This window comes from Nyctereutes procyonoides, unplaced genomic scaffold (genome assembly GCF_905146905.1).
Source record: "Nyctereutes procyonoides isolate TBG_1078 unplaced genomic scaffold, NYPRO_anot_genome, whole genome shotgun sequence".
In the NCBI taxonomy this organism is placed as follows: Eukaryota; Metazoa; Chordata; class Mammalia; order Carnivora; family Canidae; genus Nyctereutes; species Nyctereutes procyonoides.
In genome coordinates, this window is record NW_026575146.1 from 70,024,169 (window position 1) to 70,030,201 (window position 6,033).

Sequence of the window (6,033 nt, forward strand, 5' to 3'; positions counted from 1 at the left end):
AAGATCTATTGAAAAGACTCGGGAACTTAATTCTGGAAATCCTAGCATTTTACTGCCCACTGAAGAACGTAATGGCCAACACAGTATCAGGTGTGGATCACACAAGTCTGAGAATCATAGTGTCTAATGTGCTGGTAAGATACTGCCCTCCTGTTTGTTTGTTTGTTTATTTATTTATTTGTTTGTTTATTTATTTATTTATTTATTTTTGCCCTCCTGTTTAAAGGCATTTTAACAACTCACAGGTAATGATTCACTATGTTTAGCATTACTAATACCATAGCTAACATTAAATTTAAGTTTATATATATATATATATTTTATATTTTTAATTTATATTACCTTTATAGATTAATTTTGGAAACTTTTAAAACATAGTGATGCTTATTTTAAAAGTGTTTTAAATGTGAGAATGCTCACACTGAAAAGAAAAAGACAAACATCTACAGTTACTGAATAAGAGCATAGAAAAAGGCACCAAAAACCATATTAGAAATAAAAAGAGATCTCCTTTGGCTTCATGCAAAAAAATAGAAAAATTAGACAACTTTCTATAAAAAATATTAATGACCACACACACAAAAGGAGGAAAAATACCAATGACCACATTGACTGACCTATAATGACCAGGGTGTCAACAAACTTTCTCTATAAGGAGGCAGGTAGTATTTTCCGTTATGGACCAGGACTATCTACAGAATGTAAACTTTTGGGGGAACCCTGGGTGGCTCAGCTGTTGAACGTCTGCCTTGGACCCCGGGTGTCATCCTGGAGACCTGGGATCAAGTCCCACATTGGGCTCCCTGCATGGAACCTGCTTCTCCCTCTGCCTGCGTCTCTGCCTCTTTCTCTCTGTATCTCTCATGAATAAAAAAAAGAAGAAGAAGAAGAATGTAAACTTTGGCCAATGGGCTGTGGGCTGTCAGTCCTTCCAAGTTCTTAACTGAACTCAAACCTTGCATTTTTAAGAATAATTGAGGCCACACAGTACAACAAAGCCTCCCCTCAACCTATCTACCCCTTTCCTAATCCTCATGATGGCTAGATAGTATCATTGACTCAAAAAAGAGAGAAAAATCAGGCCAAACCTCATGAGCTTGAGGTCACCTGGATATCAAATTTTTAAACATATGAAAAAGATTATGGGCAAGACACATTTTGAATACAAAGTAAATTCAATAAAATTTTGCTTCAGGCCAGTGATGATTAACAAAAGTTACAGTAGGGGATCCCTGGGTGGCGCAGCGGTTTGGAGCCTGCCTTTGGCCCAGGGCGCGATCCTGGAGACCCAGGATCAAATCCCACATCGGGCTCCCGGTGCATGGAGCCTGCTTTTCCCTCTGCCTGTGTCTCTGCCTCTCTCTCTCTCTCTCTGTGTGTGTGACTATCATAAATAAATAAAAATTTAAAAAAAAACCCAAAAGTTACAATATAACATTTAACCTAATAACTGTTTTTTTTAACCTAATAACTGTTAAGGGACACATTAGCAGCCTAAGACTGGTTTTGTATTATTAAATATATATATGTCCTCAATGACAGAACAAGGTAATTGCTACAATAAGGCAGGACTTAACAATAGATTCAGAGATATTTTTGAAATACTTCAAAATCAAATATTAGCACAAATATCAGATTAGATGAGGGTTTCCCAGCTCAGGTATTGGTGCATTGGGGGTTGGATAATCTTCTGTTGTAGGGGACAGTCCTCTGCATGCTTAGTAGCATCTCTGGCTTCTGCCTTCTACATTTGTAGGATTTCTCTTCCTCCCCACTCAGTTATAACAACCAAAAACGTCTCTAGAGTTACTCCTGTAAAACCATCTCATCTTGTGCTAGCATCATTAGGAAATCCAGCCAAACTGGCCTTTCATTTATACATGTATTAGTAAATACTCTACTCTTAGTAAATACTGTTCTCTACTGTATTGGGGCACTACTAATGTGGCCATTGGTTGGGGCTACACTGTACCCTAGTATTCTTTATGGGGCCAGGGCTCTGGAAGCTTTTATTGAGTGGATGGAAGGTAGATGCTGGGGCATGGCCTTTCAGAAAGGGCAGTGTGGGGGGGAGATCTGAGTTGATGCAGAACAAGGTGGGATTTATATCCTTTGTATTCCCACTCAGGGAACATAAGAGGACAACAGCAGGACTAAGGAAAGATTCCATACAACCCAAGCAGAAATGGCGGACCAACAAGCAGGTAAGGTGGGGGTGGACACAAAGGGCCCTAATTCCAATTGTTTGACAATTACAGTGATGGAAACACTCCCAAAGTAGTGGATTTTAGGCTGCCCAATGCACGGAGATTTGCAAAACACGAGAAAATTTAATAATTGCAAGCCAGTATAAGTTGACTTGAGCCTATCACTCAAAGGTAATAGGTTCTCAGCATTGGTTGGGAAGCTATCACTTTTTTTCCATCTGGAATAGTTTATTATATCATGGAATTATCATTCCTTAAAAATTAGTAGACCTTATCCATTTTATCTCCCCATGTAATATTTTGGGTGGAACTGTATTATTATTAAGATTTTATTTATTGGGGGATCCCTGGGTGGTTCAGTGGTTTAGCGCCTGCCTTCGGCCCAGGATGTGATCCTGGAGTCCCGGGACTGAGTCCCGCGTCGGGCTCCCTGCATGGAGCCTGCTTCTCCCTCTGCCTGTGTCTCTGCCTCTCTCTCTCTGTGTCTCTCATGACTAAAAAAATTAAATCTTAAAAAAACAAGATTTTATTTACTTATTTGACAGTGAGAAAGAGAGTGAGTATGTGCATGTGCGCAAACAGGGGGAGAGGGAGAAGCAGGCTCTCTGCTGAGCAAGGAGCCCAACATGGTGCTCGATCCCAGAACCCTGAGATCATGACTTAAGCTGAAGGCAGATGCTTAACTGAGTCACCTGAGCACCTCTGTTTTTCTTTTGAGGTTAATAAAGCCTCAGAGTCATACTGTTTGGCTGAATTTGGTAAATGTACATTCTCTTAGAACAAAGAGCTCTTCTGATTATCAAATCGCACTTCCTTCTGTGTGGACTCAATGATCTAGGAGACTGGTAACGATTCCAGTTCCTAGCTGGGACTGTTGGCATCCCAGAATAAGTGGGGGATAGAATGACACCCAGAGGCACATGGTTTCCTTGAGTCAAAAATGAAGAACAAACTGTGGAAGGGACATCAGTTTTCAGCAGTGGGAGAAGGTAGACACAGTGCTGAAGAAAATGGTCTCTGCTTGCTTAGAACAGATTTTCTAGGTAGTACGAGTCAGAGCTGAGTGGAAAACAAAGTGCCAGCGTGACAGAGAGAGGGCCCCTGGGACTCAGGTATGGAGAGATGGCGGGTTCAGGCTAACCATGTGTCCCCCTCTCCTCAGCCAAACCAAAGAAGAGAAGCCGGGAACGTACTTCATTCACCTCCTATCAGAAGGCAGAGCTGGAAGCTCTATTTAATCTGACTCAGTTTCCGGATTATGTCACCCAGGAGTTGCTGGCATCAAAAATCCATTTACAATACACCGTAGTACAGGTCAGACTCCTGGGGGTGTGCCAAGCTTGTCCTGTGCTCCCCAGATCCTTCTCCCTCACCCTTCCCTTTGCCTCATGACCAAATAATCATGACTAATCCGCCTTTATGGAGCATAAAGTGTCAATAATCTGATGCTTGTGCTAGACTCTCATTTTACACAGTAGATAAACCAAGGCACATAATGGCATGGTAGCTTCCCCAGGGTTTCAAGCCCACTGAGTTGTCAAGATGGAATTCTTCTGCATGTGGAGCACTTGTCTTAAACCATGTCTTTTTTTTTTTTAAGATTTTATTTTATTTACTCATGAGAGATACAGAGCAAGAGAGAGAGGCAGAGACACAGGCAGAGGAAGAAGCAGGCTCCATGCAGGAAGCCCGACATGGGACTCGATCCAGGGTCTCCAGGATCACGCCATGGGCTGCAGGCGGTGCTAAACTGCTGCGCCCCTGGGGCTGCCCTAAACCATGTCTTTTATACAAAACCCCAAAGACAAGAAGGACCATCCTTTAGAGTTGGACATACCATTGGTTGCTGAAGCTCATTCCTGGGCAGTGAGGGCACTAGGCCAGCCAGAGGCCTCTGGCTAGAATCATACCAAGGTCATTTCAGATCCCATCTGGATCCATCAGAGAGGCTACCAAAGATAACTTCTCAAGGACCTCCTTGGCCAGACTCCATACTCTATTCTGTCCTATGGAGCCCTGACCCTTTATCCTACAGAGAGCTCATGGCATTTGGCCGAGTCCTCCCCACTCCTGCTCTGGGGTCCAGGCCCTACCTCATCCCTTTCTTCTTTTTCTATCCTGGCCACCTTCAGTTTCCTGGAATCCCTGGCCATGGGTGAGAAACAGCTCCTTCCCTGCCTCGGGTACAATAGACAGAAGCCTCTTTGCCTCCCCAAGGAAGCCTGGTTCTCAAGGAAGATGAATGGCCGCCATCCCAGGTCCCTTTCACTTTATGGGCTCACACCCCCACCCCCTAATCTCCCCTCTTCACTCCACAGGTCTGGTTTAAGAACCGTCGAGTTAAATGGAGAAAGAGCATCCAGAAAGAACAAGAAGCAGGGCTTCTAGCCCTGGCCCCTATGGCCAAGAGGAAGAGAGCCCTAGAACACAGACACCTTGTCAACAGCAGGCCCATTCTCCCCAGACTTTCCTACCCCCCAGAGGCAGGCCCTGGAAACCCAGATGGGGCTTCTCAACAATGTGACCCTGAGCTAGACAAGCTGGTGGCCACAGTGCCTGCTTTGTCCACTGCCCCTTATGACATAAGCCAGGTCATGGAAGCCTATGGGTGTCTGGAAGAGGAGGAGAGTTCGAACACGTTTACTTGTCTTTATCAATACCTCTCCCCATCTGACAGCTAGCTGGAGCCAGAGTACCCACTAACTGGTCCAGTCCTAGTTGCTCTGCCTCCCTAAGGCTAATGATCCTTATAGCACAGGACCAAGCTGAAATTCCAAAGAGCTACCAGATGGTTAAGCCCGTAGATTTCAAAAGTTACGGTTTTAGGGACACCTGGGTGGTTTAGTTGGTTAAGCATCTGCCTTTGGCTCAGATCATGATCCCTGGGTCCTGGGATTGAGTCTCACGTGGGGCTCCCTGCTCAGCTGCAGAGTCTGATTCTCCCTCTGTCTCTGTCCCTCACTCCTGCTCATGCTTTCCAACTCAAAAAAATAAAATAAAATAAAATAAAATAAAATAAAATAAAATAAAATAAAAAATATGGTTTTGGGTTGCACCAGAATTTCCAGGGGGATCTCTCCACCTTTTCTTCTCTCACTCCTGTTTTGCTACAGGTATGCTTCCATGTCTAAGGTTATAGGTTAGAGACAGTCATTTTTCTATTTTTCATAGTAGGGAAAACACTGCTGAAATCAGAACCCTTTATTTTTTATTTTCTAAATATTTTATTTATTCATGAGAGAGACAGAGAGAGAGGCAGAGACATAGCAAGAGGAGAAGCAGGCCCCATGCAGGGAACCTGATGTGGGACTTGATCTAGGCCTCTGGGGTCACTTGATGAGCCAAAGGCAAACACTCAACCGCTGAGCCACCCAGACGTCCCAATCAGAGCCCTTTAGATCCAATCTGTCATACTTATTTTCCTATAAGAAGAAACTGTCTGCATATCAGGGTTGCACATTTGCAAATAAAATTGGCTTTTGCCACTGATTCTCTGAGTTGGTTTTCTTCTCTGTAATGTGGGGATGTAATGAACCCTGTCACAGAAGGTTTTTGGGAGAGGCCTGTCAGACTTGAGACTGTGTTCCTTCCTAAGAGGGCTCTTCCTCTATCAAGTATATTACACTTTGTCTATAGTGTGTATTGCCAGCATTTTCTACCAGATTGCTAGCTGGCACTTTGTTTACATTCCAAGGCATGCAAAAATTTAAAAAATTTACTTATTAATTGTGGTAAAATATATAAAACCATCTTAGCCATTTTTAATTAGCAATAATCACGCCTCAGATAAACCTCATTGGCTATGATACTGCCACTGCGCAAAGCT

At 43.4% G+C, this 6,033-nt stretch overlaps 1 non-coding gene across 1 annotated transcript; it reads right to left on the minus strand.

The window, feature by feature from the left end:
- Positions 1-5,892: 5,892 nt before the first annotated feature.
- LOC129501122 (U4 spliceosomal RNA) lies at positions 5,893-6,033 on the minus strand. Its single transcript, XR_008662677.1, has one exon. It is a non-coding gene; the product is annotated as a U4 spliceosomal RNA (small nuclear RNA).